The 17,079-nt window shown below is 44.3% G+C and overlaps 1 protein-coding gene across 21 annotated transcripts in view; it reads right to left on the bottom strand.

The window, feature by feature from the left end:
- The window catches only part of ADNP (activity dependent neuroprotector homeobox), a 31,571-nt gene extending 25,766 nt beyond the window's left edge, over positions 1–5,805 (bottom strand). For 9 of the 21 annotated variants that reach the window (XM_054218920.1, XM_054218942.1, XM_054218930.1 and 6 more), the window contains exon 1: positions 404–4,340. The gene's annotated coding sequence lies outside the window, so the exon portion shown is untranslated. Of the gene's footprint in view, positions 1–403; positions 4,341–5,651 lie in introns of those variants that run through there. The other 12 variants (XM_054218926.1, XM_054218938.1, XM_054218925.1 and 9 more) reach the window with 11 other exon arrangements.
- Between the last annotated feature and the right edge of the window lie 11,274 nt (positions 5,806–17,079).

Raw genomic sequence — 17,079 nt, 5'->3', positions numbered from 1 at the left:
CCAGTGGCAGCACAGACACAGATTTATTTAAATCAATAATGAAACCACATCCCTTAGTTTGTCCTAACTAGTAAAATGCATTGCTTGCATGCTGGCTTAAGTGGCAGAACAGATCAACAAAACAAAAGAGAGCATACAAATACTTTTATACAAGCTCATCCAAAACCCTGCCAATCCATGCTTTCTCAGATAGTAGATAGATTAGATATTGAAGGGATCTCGCCAACTGGCTAGCATCTGAGTAAAGTGTAAAAATAGTCAGTGAAGTAGGCTGACGCTAATTGTTTTTCCTTTGCCTTACCACCACTTCACACACACTATGCACAAATGCTGGCATTACATGATTGGGTAAAGTCTGTAAACAAGAGCTTAAAAATCAGTCTTACCACTTCACATTTCTTACCTCTTTCCCTTTCTGTCTAAGCATAGCTCCCAAGTGTTCCAATCCCTGACTACATTCCAGCGTTAATCCACCTCAGCTACTGCTGTCTTCGGTCTGACTCAGGAACCTTCGATATTCAAAAGGCTTCATAGCAGCAGCAGGAGGAATGGGGAAACAAAACAAAACAAGATCACAAACTTAAGTTTGACTTTTTTTTTTTTGGGGGTGGGGGGGGGGGGAAGGGGGGAAAGCATCATAAGACAATTATTTTGCCCACTTAAATTTCAAGAGACATTTTGCCCCCTTACTGTTGCTGCTATGAATCTGCATCACTAACCACTTCTTTGGCTGATCTGCAGCACAAGCAAAGAACTATCAGATCCAGAGTCACATCAGAAATCAATACAGAGAAGAGGTAAAAAGGGGTGAAAGAAAGAATGCCCGAAGGCTGAGGCCTGAAAGAGAGAAGAGGAGCTGAGGGTAAGGAAGAAACACCAAACAGTGAAGCCAGGCTTGAGAGCATGCCCTTTCCCTACACTTCAATGACTAGATGAGCTGAAGAGTATTACTTCAGTGGACAGGCTGTCACACAGTTACTTGATTTCTATTTCTTGTTAATTGTTCCAGATACTGCTTGAGAAGTAGATTTTAAATGAAACATTTTGCCACATGATCTGGATAGCCAAGAACCTGCAGGTGTGAAGTGTTCATAGAGTCAAGCAAACAGGTTTAGGACCCAATAGCCAGTATCAGGTTTCATCCAAATCATCTTTAATGCCACCTTAAAAAAAAAAAAGTAAGGATATAAATGGTGGTAACTGAAAATGACTCACTGCAGAAAAAATGGTATTTATTCCATTCTTATTCAAAACCATCAACCGTCACACACATTCAAAAGCATTAATGTGAAGTGAGACACTATATTCGAGCCTCATGTTTGCCTTTCACCATCAGCTAGCTATAGCGAAGCTCTGAATAATGTATATTTTTTTCCTTGAGGCATATGGCCCTCAGGTAGATAAATAAGAGTTACACCCTCTCTAAAAATGTCTTTATTTAAATCTAGAACATGTATTCATTTTTTTTATTCCAGATTTAAGTACTTCCTGAAAGCTCAAAACGAACAAGTCAATTTGGCCATCCTGACTAGGAGAGCAAGGGTATTCTTCCCAAAACATGCCAGGTGAGTCAAAACAAAACTTCTACGTATACAGAAAGTATAAGATTTTTTTTTTTAAAACTAAATTAACATAATCAGGAGTTCTTTTCCTTTCAAGGCATATACAGAACAGTATCTTTTATTCTCATCTCCATAGCTTATACTATTCTTAGGAAACACACACTTGTATCAATGTATGTATTTATATGAGCAGGACTGCCTCCACATTAACAATTATACTGTTACAATTATGTTAACAAAAAGCATACCCAACACATAAAAAAATCTAAGCACAGAACAGGTCTTAATTTAATATAATAAAAAAATACTGTAATGCTTGTTTAGATGCAGGCCAACATAGTCAGCTGCTGTATTTTTTAAACAACCATGTTATATGCATCTTAAAAACAAATAATCCCAGCAAATACAGCATTATAAATACACAAATTCAGATAAACTAATAATTTTAAAAATACCCCATCTTTGCCCATGCAGATAAAGCAGATCAGGACCACACTAATCAGCTGATCAATTGCAGCCCTGTAACTACCCACTGCCTCCGTTCTGGCACCCATGTCCTACAGACTTTAGACTATGATCCTTATCATATTTGATATTCTTTTGTTCATCTCTGACATAAAATTTTGTCTCTCTCAAACCACCTTCAGGTAGTGGAGCAAAGAGAACTTCCCCATTCTGAAGGAAAAAAAAAAAAAAAAAGAAAAACAAACAAAAAACCCCCAACCCAATAAATTCCCCATCAAGCTGCTATATCTTAATTGCAGCCACCTCAAAATAAATACATTAACCCATGTCTTTGCTCACACAAAATCATTTGTTCCAATTTCTTTATATCAATCAGATCAGCTGCCATCTTCATAAAAAGTTACAAAATACACATTTGGACTATATGACTTTTACCTACTGATAAGATTATGATATGGTTATGTACTTCAGGAATGCTACTTTAAATCTTAATATTTACTTTCAATATTTACTATTATTACGGAGTGGTAAAGCTGGGTTGGGAATAATCATCTATTATTCACTCCGCGGTGTGTCAGGAGTACAACTTACCTTCCACAGAAAATTTGTATGTGCATTCATCTAGAATTTAACAGCAAATTCAGTAACTGTAGAGTTCAGTTTGGTAAGTACCTAACAAATGATACTTTACACTATTAAAGCTTAATTAAAATGCTGTTGTAATATACCACTGTAAGTGACACATACCAATTCTGAAAATGCTAATGGGCATCTTCTGACAACTGGGAACTTCTATCCTACGTATACAGAAAAAAAATTAAGTTATTTATCTCATCCTGAAGAACACATTAGAGTCTTCCTAGATGTTTTGTTTGTGCAGCTGATGCTTAACACTGTAGGACATGAACTTTCCAAAACAGTCAAGAAGTTCTCCTGTGAAGGTTTTTCATTCCTAAGCACTCTGAGCAGCAGACACTGGTCACCACCTGTCTGTCTTACCTACAGGCAAACCTTTCACCGCAGGCAGCCACCTTTCACCTTCCCCATCCCTTGCATATCCAAACATCTCCCTCGTAAAACTTAACACGAGTGATCTTAAAAGCTCTTAATGACTTTTAAGCAGTTCCACACAATATACTTTCAAGCATAAGCAGTAGTAACCTAACGAGATGCTTTCTATAAACCTGTCTGATGGACCATCAGTTCAAGTTAAAAAAAAAATAATATTTTTTTTCTATAATGGGGCACTAAAAATGTATCAGTTTGCAATGATCTCTGAGAGCTGTCTTCAAACACTGGAAGCATCTCATTTCTACTAGATACCAAAAAGTCATTTTTTAAAGTTAATTAAGAAATAATACTAATTTTAGTAGAGGACAGCTTACTATTAAAAAAATAGTACAAAACCATTTAACTTAGTATTACTTTTGGCGAACAAGTTATTCGTTGTGTGCCAAAAAAGACACCTCTATTTTAACTTAAGTTTATTTAAGTAGTTACTGTAATAATCTTCAGGAAAGGCAAGAATCATGTTACAAACCATGAGCCTGAAGTGCAATTTTATTAACAATAGTATGTTTCTCTTCTGTTGCCTCTTTTTAATGTTTTAAGATTTCAATACGTATCATGACGTCGATCTGCTGATATCAAATTACTGCACAACATCTGTAAATGTGTATCTAAAAAGGAACCAAGCTTTGGTTTGTTTTGTTATAAAAAGCAAAACCAAAAAAAAAAAGCTTTTCTTTTTTCTAAACAGGTTGACCCATCTTTCTCACCTAGAAGGGTGGCAACTTGTAATTACTACAGTTACCAGAGTCCCCAAGTGAAAGTTTTCCCAAGTAGCTGAGACCCTGCAAGAGGAGACAAGACTGGTGGCCTGCAGCACACACAGGCTGTGCTACAAAGCAGCCAGCCAGGGCTGGTCCAGTTACCCTGACAGGTAGGACTCCGTTATCTCAGATACCTTTTGTACCTCCAACCAGAAACAGAAAACAGTAGTAAAAATAAAGAGGAACATAGCTAGTAAAAACAACCTTAAAAAAAAGGTGGTCGGGGGGGAATTTCTCTAAAAGGAATGAAAACCTCTTTCACACCTACCAAATGGCTTAAATGCATCCAATTAACAAAGAATATGGCAATGTCAGGTGCCAGGTTGCCCGGACTCTGGCCATGGCCCCAGACAAAGCACTCCAGGCCTCGCACTGCAAGTTTCTACCGCCGCAGCCATGCGCGCAGAAGGTGTGAAAAAAGCCATGCAACTTTATAAAGCAAATGGCACCACAAGACACAACCAAGTTTTGATACAATTACAGACACCTTCCACAGGGCCCCAAAAAACCGCTCGAAATCTTCCATGTGCCCCAAATCCGCTGGCCCAGGGCGGGCTCCCACCACCCGCTGCTCCCTCGCCAGCCCCGGCCGCTACGAGGCGGGCGAGCTGGGCAGGTAGGATGGATGCCAGGGGCAGGCCGGGGCCCGTCCCGCGGGGCGGAGGGGGCCGGTGGCGGGGCTGGGGGGCCGGTGGCCCCCCCGTCCCCCCTTCCCTCCCCCCCCTCCCCGCAGCCCTGCCCGACGAGGGAAGGGCGCCCCCTGCCGCCTCCCTCCCGCATTCCGCTCGGGCTGCGGTGCATTTTGGGTGGGGGCTGGTATTTTTCTTCCACGGCCATAAACCGGGAGCGACAATCCCGATTTAACGAGAAGGAGGGAGGCGGGGGGGGGGGCACATCACTAGCATCGCGTACGCCGTGGTACTTGTTTTGGAAGTCTCCCCCCCTCCCTCTGCCTCCTCCACCCCCGGGCTGCAGCCGCCGAGCGAAGGGGGTGGGTGACAAGGGTGGGGGGGGCTGTGCAGCTCCCGGCAGCGGTGCGAGGCTCCGGGGTTTGATTTCCCCCGCCTTTGTCTGAGAGACGCGGGTAACCATAGCCCAGGGTAGGGAAAGGCGGGATGGGTGAGTCAACGTTGCTCCATCCTGCAGCTGGTGCTGGGCGCAGGATGGCAGCCGCGGGTCGCGCCTCCTCCCGCGGGCAGAGACGCCCCGGCTGTCGGGGGGGAGGCTGCTCCCCATTCATCGCCCGGCACCCGCCGCTGCTCTCCCACCTCGCTCCGGCGGCGACCCGCGCCCGGCTGCCGGCCGGCACGCCGCGGGCAGCGCCGTGATGCTGGAACCCTTCGTCCTCCCGTTCACTTCGCCTCACCGCCACGGCGGCCCTCGCCATCGCGGCCGCTCCCGGGACACATCCGTGTGTGGTCCCCCCTACCGGGGAGGGGGAAGGGAGGAGGCTGGGACTGCCCCCGCCGCGCGGGCCCTGGGCAGCGGGCAGGGAAGCCGGGCAGCGTAGCGGTTCTCCCGCAGCTGGCCGGGGCAGAACCGGCCTCCGTTAAGGGCGGCGAAGTCTCTTCAACATGTGTGCGGCCGGGGGAGGGGGCCCGCCGGCCAACTCCGCAGCCCCTCGTCTGCAGCGGCGGGCAGGGCGGCGGGGCTCCTGCCCCTCGGGGGAACGGGGCTGCCGGGGGCCGCGGCCCCGCCGGGCTGGCGGAGGGAAGGCGGGAGGGAAAGAGAGAGGGGGCGGGCGGGGGCTGCCCCCGCCCGGGTCGGACCGCGGACTCACGCACGCACCTACCTGACCGGGGCTCTCCTCAGCAGCGAGGGCGGGCGCTCCCCCGGCACCTCTGGCTGGGGGTGGGGGTGCGCGGAGCTGCCTCCCTGGCGCCGCCCGGGTCCCTGGGCGGGCGGGCGGAGCGGAGCCGGCGGCGGCGCGGGGGAGACAAAGGGGGCTGGATGGCGGGGGGGGGGGGGTGGGGTGGGGGACGGTGGGATGGGATGGGGAGGGGGGGGCGAGTGTGCGGGGGGTGGCCTATGGTGAGCGGGTCCCGGGGGGGCGGGGGCGGCGGCGGCAGCGGCGGCTTCACTGGGCTCGGTCCCCGGGGCGGGGGGTGTGGGGCTGCGGGGCGGGGGCGGGGGGGGGGGCTCCCTGGGCGCCCTGCAGACAATACAGCCGGGTCCCTCCTGCCCAGAACCTGCCCTGGCCAAGATGGCGGCCGAGAAAGAGCGGAAGTGACGCGAGACTCTCATTAGCATACGGGACTCATTGTCCGGCGGGAGGGGAGGGGGCCGCGCCCCGGGGGGGAGGGGGCCCGAGCCCCGGTGGATTCCCGCCGGCCTGGCCCCCATCGCGCCCCGCGGGCCGGGCACCATCGGCGGCGGCAGCGGGCCGGCGGGTTACACAACCCCGCCGAGCGGGGGGGCTCTCGCGAGAGAGACGGAGGGAGCCCCCGCCGGCGGCGGCGGCGGGATCTACCCCGGCCCCGCTAGGAGGCGCCGCGCCCTGCGGCTCGGTCCGGAGAGGCAGCTGACGCCGCCCGGTTATCCCTCCGCCGCCCCCAGCCGGGACTACATCCTGTCCTGAGGGGCCTCCGCCGCCGGGGCGGGGGCGGGCGAGCGGCGGCGTCCCCCCCCTTCCTTCTCCCCCCTCCCACGTGACGGCGCCGCGCGCACGTGACCGCGCGGCCGGCAGCACACGGTCCGTCTGCTCCCGCGGCGGCGCCCCCGCCCCGCCCCGCCCCGCCCTGCTCCGCGCGCCGCCGCCGCCACCGGGCCCCGGGGGCGGGGCGGGGCCACCCCGGGGAGCGCGGCCCGCGCGCGACCCCCGCCGCCCTCCCACCATGGACAGCGCAGCGGCGGCGCCGCCTGAGGGCACCCGGCCCCTCGCCTCACCCGGGCCCGGCCCCGCGCCGAGCGGGCCCCGCTCGGCCCTTCCGGAGCCGCGGGGTAAGCCGGGCCCCGCCGGGGGAGGGGGGCTTCGAGTGAGGCGACGGCCCTTCTGGGTGCGCCGTTAGGGTCAGGCACTGCGAGTCGTTCATTACTACAACGAGGTGAGCCAGGAGATGTGAGGTGGCAGAGGACGTGTCTGATTACGCCGCTGCGCGCCGACTCCTGAATTTATCATATTTCAGCTTAATTTACCGACGGCAAGCGCCCAAAGGTGGGCGTGTGTCAGGTTTCTGGTGAGCTTGGCGCCTGCGCCTCCCCCCAGAGGGATAATGGAGCCGGTGGGTGCCGCTCGGAGCAGTGACATCTGCGTCGTGACACCGCTCCACGTGCCGTTCTGAGACAAAGATGCTCAAGATCTCTTCAGCAAAGCGAGGCCCGATTTCGACAGCACAGTAAAAAAAGGATTCTACAAGTGAAAGGGAATGATGGCTTTTGTTACTTCAAAAATACACAGACACTTAAGGATGAAGCAAAGCCTAATTCCTTCCATCCTCGGCATTCAAACCCTTTCTGGTTCAGTGACACATATTATAGCTAAACCTCACAATACTAGAAAGAAAAGTCGGTGTTTTTGAATCAAGTATAAAAGCATAGAAAAGTTGTCATAAATTACTTAGACTTCATGAAACTCAAGGATCTCCTGCATTTTCAAGTGACTTAAACCCTGAGAATGTGTACACCACTGCGTTTATCACTATTCACATAAATAGCTTTTATGAAGAATTTAGTGACATTTTATTGTATTTGTTAGCTTGCTTGGAGACTTTCTAGTTTGGCAGAATTTAGAAGTGGGCTGTTTGTCACCGTCAGCAAATCACACCTTTATTTCACCAGGTACTTTCACAGTGTCTTCACGTTAGTGGTCATAAGAATCAGTGAGTCATGGAAAGAGTCTTTTACAACAGGATGGAAATACACAAAACTTACCTGCAAAAACAAAGGTTATGCTCTAGCATTAAAAGGGTTTCTAGAACTGAGGTGCTTAAAATCTGCGACGTACATATGTGAAATAAGTCTCAACTGAGGAAAGCAAAGAAAGCTGGTTTGGTTTTTCTCTAATAACTTCAGTTTGCCTTCCAAGAGTAGGTGTTTTTTCTTTGATGGCGCAATTAAGAAAGCGTGTTCAAAAACATTTCTGAAGCATTTTTAAGCCAGTACCGTATTCAGAAGCCGTCAACTAACTTCATGGTCACTTAAGCCAGTTTGGTTGCTATCGACCCCAAACAAACTTTAGGATTTTCCTTTTTCAAGACTTTTTTATTTATGCTTTAGCACTGACCACTTTATAGCCATTGCGTATTAGTGGTGCATTATAATTTTACTTACCTAACTTGTCTCTTTCTGGCCAGGCTTCTGTTCTCTTCTTAAAATTAATTTAAAATTTTAGAAGAAAGGGAGAAATGTTTGCAGCACATTTAATACGGTTTTATTACACACTTTCCTTCTTTCTGAAAGAAGACAACAAACCACAAAGATAAACAATTCTAAAAGGTTTGGAGCAAAGAATGGTAACTACCGCAGTAGTCTCACCCACTGAGAGCTCTACATCCATGTGATGCTTTTGGTTGGATAGAAGAAGGCTTAACTGAGAAAACAAATGGCAGTAACAGAAAAGAGAAATGGAAGTTAGCAAGCACTGATTTAGATTTAAGGCTGCAAGATGTCTTGGGTCATTTGCTTATGCCTGGAAGATGGGCACGGTTGGAGAGGATTGTCCCATTTAAGTCACTGCCTCTGTCACCACCTTACTTCAGGGCTCTAGCATGGATTTCTTACACATAGAGAAGAAATTCCTAAGAAAATACAACAGCAGCAGATTAAAAAATGTGTAAAAATACAACACTACCAGAAAAACAACCCATAGACCTTCTAACCTAAGGGTTAAATTTGAGAAAACATGGAAGTGTCTGAAGGTTAGAGGAACTGAGTTTAATGGAACATGATAATGCAATCGGAAATAGAAATTACATTTGATAGATACTTAAGGGAATGAACACAACATGAAGATTTCTGCAAAGGATACAGTAGCACAATCAGAAATAGTTGGAATCTAGGCAGGAGAACTGAACAAGTTTTTGGACATCTTTCCAGGTCCTGCATTCTGCCTGTGAGTAGAAGTATCAGAGTAATTTTGTATCTTGCTGTAGTTTCTTGATACTTCTCAGAAGCCTCCAGGCTAGGCTGGCAGCCAGAGCAGATGAAGATAGAGAGTCCTCTAACCACTTCCTCAATATCAACAATGTCGAGGAATTTCCATCTGGAAACAGCGTTTCCAGCCATGATGGTGGTACCCAGTCCAGAATTAGGGCTAAAAAGGGTATGGAAAACAATTTGTGAAGAGTTCACAAACTGGAAATTGGTGTGAGAGGGAATTAAATTAGATATGGATAGGAAGAAGAGCATCATAAGGCAGAAATATCTACTCAGTGCACAAGATGGGAGATGCAGGCAAATTTTTTTAAGGCAAAGGAGAGAAAAACAGGAGGGAAAGGTAATTTAGCAGCAGAAGTGTGAGCAAATGTGAGCCATTGCCTGCTTTGAGGTAAAGCCTGTAATGACAGGGCTGAAAAACCTGGGGGAAAGGTGAGACAGTGTGCATAGAAAGCAGTGCTCAAGTGTTGGGCAAGATCTGCTTCTCCTTTAGTTCAGTGAGACTTTTCATGGTGGTTTGTGCAGTACGACAGCTGCCAACAGCGAGTTAGAAAAGAAAGATGAAAATAAAACAACGTTTGTATGAAAAGATTGATTTTAAAGGTAAAATTTAGGCAGTGGAGGAGAAGGAGAAAAGGAGTCTTGAGCCTGTTTTTCTCCTGGGTGTACAGAGCAAGGCAAACGAAATGAAACAAAAGTTGATGATAACAGTCTTAATGTACTTTTTATATTACAGAAGTGGGTATTGTTTCTCACAATAGACCATGGCCACTAGAAAAATCAGTGAAATCATAGCATTGTAAGAGATTAAACACTTAACACCAGAGGGGAGACAATTAGCATTCCCAAGTTGAAAAGGTATAATTGAACATGTGTCGTGCTACTGATTCAGGTCAAAATTGAGCCCATGTTCATAAATGTACTGGTTTAGCAGCAGTGCTATGTTTTTGTTTTTATTCAAATGCAAAATAGTTAAGACAACTATTAATGGCTTTAACCACCTAACATAATTCATTATATAATAAATACAAGTAAGTTAATCCTCAGCAGCATTAAGATCTCTGGTCTCACAATGATCTGTGAGACCCGTTAAGCCATCTAGCTCCTGTGTTACTTAGACACTTCATCATCCGCCGGCATTCTCTAACCTTCTTCCATGAAGGTGAGTTTGGGAAAAGTCACCAGGAAAGAACTAAATTTAGTCTGTATCAAGATGAAAGTAGGGAAGAACTGTCTTTCTTTTCTGCTTCTTTTTTAAGAAGATACTCATATTGAGCAGATCTGTGATTAGAGCTGCTTAAGATAGGTTGGCTTAGTTGGGTGGCATAACTTGAAAGGAAAGGTTGATCCCTTAGTCAGACCAATAAGAAATTTATCTGTCGTAAGCAACACTTAAATTTCACTTGGAAGCTGGTCAGTCCGGTATCGTGTCCTTTGGAGGTGATGCTCTACTGCCACGGCAAACTACATTCTGTGGATATAGGATTGACGTTTTACATGTTGTCAATGCTTTCAGACACACTGCATTCACATAGGATTTACTTCACGAAAAATGTTGATTAAAATTGAAAAATCACCCAACCTCAGTATTTCAATAATTTATCACTTTCAAGCAGCTTGTCTTTTTTACTGCCCCTGCACTGTACAGTAAGTAATATAATTACTTTGACAGGATCTACCCATCAAAAGGACTGCCATATGCCTCCTTTGCAAGAGCAAGCAGAATGGAAAACTGGACTAGAAACAAGCGCTCTCCAAACATATTGCAGTCATGACATGAAATTCACCATGTAGTAAGTAAATGTGGTTATTTTCTTCCTGGGTATTCCCCGACAGAAGTAGTGAGACAGAAGACCCCAAAGCATTCTCAAGCGGTGACTGTAGGAGCTCGATTAAGATCTTTGTTGTTCTGGAACAAAAGTAGAAGTATCCTTTAGTGCTCAGATTTTCCCCTTCCTCAGAGCAGAGAATTTTAGGAGCTAGATAACCATCCTCAGTTTCCCAGGAAACATCAAGTTCTCAGCTGTGGTTTTGTCTGTGTTCACCTCCTGGGGGTGGGAGATGGTTGCAAAAAGTCAAAACAGGAAAGAAGTTTGTGAGTCAAACACAAGGTTGTTGTTGGGTTTTTTTATTTTTTTTTCATTATGGTGCACCATTGTACCAATTTCTGTTGAACGTCAGTGCGACTAACCTTGCAGGGATAACCTTCCATTTTATTATCTTTGCCCACTGCTGCTTTGTTGAAATCCCTCTCTCAAGGGCTGACTTTTCAGATCTAATTTTGGATTAAAACTTGCAATTCGGTTTCCTTCTCTCCAGTGCCAATGTATTTTCCCCTGAACAGTAACAATCACAATCTATAAGAAGTTATAAATGGCCACCATGCCTGAAGAAAGAAGGTAAAATGTGGCATGAACCGAGGAGGAAATGATGCTCCATAAGTTTCTGTGCTTTACAGAAGTTCTGTGATTACCTTCTTTATTCATGTCTTCTACAGCACGGCACTTTGGAGGCAATATGTTGTAAAACAATGATAAAGTTTGATAAGCAATCTTCTTGATTGTGTATACCCTGTTCATACTGATCCTAATGTTACAATTTGTCTCTGGACAAAACTCTGGAATGCTAACCGTTGAAAATCTGTTGCTGAAGTCATCATTGATGTATTGAACTCAGTAGGCAATCTGTCATTTAATTCATTTGTGCCAAGATTTCAATCCATGCTTATACTTGAAATCTTGATAGACCCTTAAATAAATATTATTGCTTAGTCATAATTATTTTTTACTGTTGATATGCAGAAGGTTGTGCAACCTTGCAGTTGGCTTTCTACACAGTCCGCTGGAAAGTATGTTTTATTACAGTGCTTATATTGGCAACTAGATACATCTTTATTGCAGGTTTAGATTAAGGCCTCAGATTTAAAAAAAAAACCAACAAACAAACCGAAACCAAAGCCAACTCCCTTCAACCTCAGATCAGACAAATCCTCACCCACAAGACAGATAAGCTAGGGATTTCATTTTGATACTGGTTTCGCATTCGGTTGGATACGTTAAGTAGGCCTTGGTTGTCTGAAGTGGTTGTCCCAGCTTCAGAATCATAATGATCTAGGTCAGGGAGATTAAACTGGTTGATCTTGTGAATTACATACTTAAATCTTCATATGTCTAACAGTGACAAAACCCACACCTCGGAGTATGAACCTGTAACACGAATCCCTGAGGCAGGGCTATTGAGGGTGTCAGGGGCGTGGGGAGACCACAGCTGCCATGTGTATGCCTGATCAGGTGCTAAGTCCGTGGACAAGAGGTGGTATCAATCTTAGTAGCCCCCAATTATGTGTTGCATCTCACAGCTGGGGCTCCAGATTGTCTGATACAAAACTTCATGCTAATACAGGGCTGCTTAAGTCACTCAGCAGAGCTCTGGCTGGGGACATGCCTTCAGAAATACTCTCAAACAGAGTGCAAGCACCAAACTTAGGTCAAGGATAACCCTAATGATGTGCCATGCATAACTCCACAACCCATTCTTCTTTAACTTCAAGTCTGTTGGGACTGCATGCTTGAAGTTTAGCACATGCTTTGGCTGTTTGGGATTTGAACAACTGAGCCTGCTGCGTAGGAGTTTTCATACATCACATTGAATCTCTAGCCCACAATAATGGAACAAGAGACCTTCCCATAGCCTTGCCTGTCTGCCAACGGAGGTAATCAGTTTGCTGTCCAGGGAAAGTGAATATTACTGGTGCAAAACGTGAGCTACCTTCTTCCTCCTCTTCATTAAACATGGCCAACCAAATATATCCATGATATATACTAAGTTAAGCCAGGAAGGAATTAAAACTCCTGTTCTTGCCAAACGATTGAGTGCTTGCAGACACAGATTCCTAAGAAAGTATAATAAAGTACATTCGCAGAGTATTTGTGCCTTCATAGGAAATGAATATGGATGTAATTAAGAAAAGCTGATTTATGTGGAACTGTAAAACCAGGGACGTAAAATGAAAAATTCTCTGTAAATGTCAAGTCAGTGTTTTGTGGTAGCCAAAACAAGGCATATAGAGTATTGCAACGGTATTAAGAAAGGAACTGAAAATTAAAATGCCACCATATAAATCCCTAGTACATGAATATTTAAGACATTGTATGGAGTTCTAGGCACCTGATCTCTAAAGATTATACTAGAAGTGTTGTTATACTATAGTCTGCTACAAACATTTTGAGAATAGCAACGTGTGGCGTGGCTTCTTGTCAGGGGAAATTAAAAAGACAAGACTGAGTATGGTTGGGGGATGAGCAGGGTCTATAAAATAACAGGAAAAGGCGAATGGGAAACAAGAAATAGGGAACATAGAATACTAGAATCATAGTTTGCATTGGAAGGGACCTTAAAGATCTGGTTTCAATGCCCCTGCCCTGGGCAGGGACGCCTTCTACTAGTTCAGGTTACTCAAAGCCCCATCCAACTTGGCCTTGAACACCTCCAGGGATGGGACATCCACAACTTCTACTTGTTGAAGGGGCATCGTACTATCTAATCTAAATCTCCCCTCTTTCAGTTTAAAACGATTACCCCTTGTCCTATCGCTACACTCCCTGATAAGAAGTCCCTCCCCCGCTTTCCCATAGGCCCCCTTTAGGCACTGGAAGGGGTTATGAGGTCTCCCTGGAGCCTTCTCTTCTCCAGGCTGAACAACTCCAGCTCTCTCAGCCTGTCCTCACAGGAGAGGTGCTCCAGCCCTCGCAGCATTTTCATGGCTCTCCTCTGGACCTGCCTGAGCAGGTCCATGTCTCTCTTTCCAAGGAGTCCCAGAGCTGGATGCAGTACTCCAGGTGAGGTCTCACCACAGCAGAGGGGCAGAATCACCTCCGTGACCCTGCTGACCACACTGCTTCTGATGCAGCCCAAGATGCCGTTTGTTTTCTGGGCTGCAAGCACACATTGCCAGCTCATATTCAGTTTTTCATCCACCGACACCCGCAAGTCCTTCTCCTCAGGGCTGCTCTCAGTCTACGGCTTGAGAACCTCTGATGAACTTATTAGGCAATAAGTTTTAAATAAACAAAGTATTTCACAAAAAACATGTATTAAAATTGTTGAATTCATTGCTGTAGAAGCCAAAATTTAAATGGATTCAAAAAGCAATCAAATCCTTCGAAAACACAAGGAACCATTAAAAGGTCCAGACCTTCTTGACCTCTGGTTCCACGAGACGCTGTGTTGCTGACTGTTGGTATATTTGGCCAAAGATCCTACTAGTCCTGTTTCTTACTTGCTTTCATTCCGCAGCCATTGTTGAGCAATGTAAGAGATAGTATGGCCATTTCTTCATAACTTCCTTCTTACGTTATAAGCCATTCTTCCCCTACAATATATATTCTTTTAAATTTTGGGGGGGTTATGTTAAGAATTTACATAGTTGGTCTTCAAATACAAAGAGGCTCGATTAAAAGAAGCTGAGAACAAATTCAAGTAACTGAAAGAGTTTCTGTTAAAAGTTTAAGTAGCACTAAGTGATGGCTATTTCATGCTACTAGTTGCCAAAAAGATACTAGGTTTATTAAAGAAGGACCTCTATTAGAGCTCTGAACACTGGTTACAGTATTACACTGTTTATTTTTCATGAACTCACAGCAGTGCATGCAAAAGAAAAGGTCAGTGACAGAATGCAGTCTTAGAGCTTGTTTTCGCTATGTTTTCCTACGTACAGAATGCTGTTCAAGTACTGGTGAGGTTCCACAGTGCCAGATCTAAGTGCTTAAAGGCAGGGAATACTTGAAAACCAGATGGTTTTAGTCACCTAAGTGGAGGAACTCGTTGGAAAGAAAGTACTGCAGGCTGAGATGTGGGAAAGGACGAAGGGAGAGGCGATTTAGGCCAGTTCTGGGCAAAGATTCCGTTTTGGCTTTTTTTTCTAACTCAACATTAACAGCATACTATTTTATGATTCTCCCCTCTACAAGTGCACAGAGGGTCAAATGCACAAACAACAGCTACCTCTTCTGAAGTTCAGGCGTTTAAAACTTACTGTAAGACAGCTTTCGGCAAGTCCTGTTTTTTTGAAGAAATATAGAGTCTTTTTGCTAGGCAAAAAACCTCAGATGGTTTTCATGGTATATATTGTGAAATATGTGTGCGCGTGTGCATGTATATATCCCACTAACTCAGGGAAAGCCTGTACTTCATTCTGTTTCTTTTTTCCTGGATCCATGTATTAGTTCCTTTCGGTGGTGCTTTCTACAAGCAGCTTGGTGCAGGCTATTGAAATCGGGTTCACTCTTGTGACCTTTTCTTATTTCAAAAACTACTGTAGAGTGTCTACTTGTGGCGTGTTGGTTTTGTTTCTTTATAGCAGTTCTTTCTTGATAACATAAGTAAGCATAATAAGCCTTTAAGCATAATAAGAAATATCACCTATTAATCTAAAATCTGAATATAGCCCCATCACGTTTTTAACTTTCGCATACTGGAGCACTCAAAAAATGCCATGTGTTGTGATCTTAATTGTTATGTAAAAGCACCCTCCTCCAAACACGATCTCATAACTAGGTAAATGAGGGAAGTTTACCAGGCAATTTTCATACTTAAAAAGTAGGCATGCACATTCTAAAAGCTAAACCCTGATTCACAGCAATTAGATCATGAATAACTAGTGTCACGGACTTTAGTTATGTATTGTTACGTAAAAGTCTGAGAAAAATATCATCTTGTTGAAGCTTAGTTTGTATTCTAGCAAATGGTTTTCAGTTGTACAGAAATTTGAATAAACATCTAAAAACTCACTATTTGGTCATTAAAAACTCAGTACCTATTTTCAACTCAAAATGTTGATTTTAGCCATGAAACCTCCAAATGAAATGCAAACAGATGAAGCCTATTCACTGGAGATTTCAGTGGCCCTTTAGACCCAGAAATTTATTTCTGTATACATTATTAGATCTGATTAGCCTGCACCAAATAAAATTATGTATCGTTTGCTGGAAAAGTACAGGCAAATATCACAAAACGGACAGTTAAGTCACTGTAATCCAGTTACACATAGATGCAAAACCTACCACTACTTTTTTTTATTATTACTTTAAAGCAAATTAAATATGAAACATTTGCTCTGAATAGTCAGAAAAGAAGAAAAATATCAGGATGTGTACAATTTCACTAAAGAATAAAGTGGTATCTCTAAAGCAGTCCACTAGAAAATAAGCTTTTGTTTTAAAGTTCTATTTAATTATTTTTGCCACTGAGTGTGATAAATAACCGAAATATTAATTTATAATTTATCTACAGACTTTCTAAAATTTTTTTCTAATATTAACAACTGTATCTAGCATACTAAAGGAATGCAGACAAATACAAGCCAAACAGGCGTAATCGTTAAGACATTTATTGCTTCTCCTCTCCTACAATTAATTTTCTGATACAGGTATCCACAGAACTACCCTGCCCCCCCGCCAAAAAAAATAAGGACGTATTTTTCATATAGATAGATAGATAGATGTATCTCCATTATCAGAATAATTTTATCCTCCTGATTACTTCTTCCCCTCTCCCCCCAAGTGCATATCTGATTGCAAAGGCTTCATAATTTCTGAGTTCTGGCTATATCAACCATGAAACAAAAAATAGTATTACTCTATTTCCTTCATCAAGATCTGGATTAAATACAGATTTTACATAGAAAAATTGTTATTTGACATAAGAAAAATTTCTCAAATGTCCTCAGTAAAGTGAACTGGGTCTTCTGTCACCCTAAAAGTTGGGTCATACTCTTTGTTTTACAGATTCTAAAGATGTTTCATTTCTAAAGAAAATAGGAAAAGGGAATCATCTGCTTCTGGACAAACACACAGAATACAAAGTTATTCCATACATACAATTCTCTTTCTTATCCAAACAATATTCCTTCTTTTCAGCCTAGGAACAATTTTACAAAGAACAAATCACTGTGCTCATCTGTATTTCCTCTTAAATTACACAAGCTATTACCAGTTCTGTAGAAACTGTTCCATATATCTGCTTTAAGATATATGTATATATGTGCTGAGGAAAGAAATGGAACTAATTGGTATATATTCAAAATACTACCTGCAAACCACAGAACAAAGATAAGATAAATTCTGCAA

This window comes from Rissa tridactyla, chromosome 12, assembly GCF_028500815.1.
Source record: "Rissa tridactyla isolate bRisTri1 chromosome 12, bRisTri1.patW.cur.20221130, whole genome shotgun sequence".
In the NCBI taxonomy this organism is placed as follows: Eukaryota; Metazoa; Chordata; class Aves; order Charadriiformes; family Laridae; genus Rissa; species Rissa tridactyla.
This window is presented reverse-complemented; position numbering and strand designations above follow the sequence as displayed.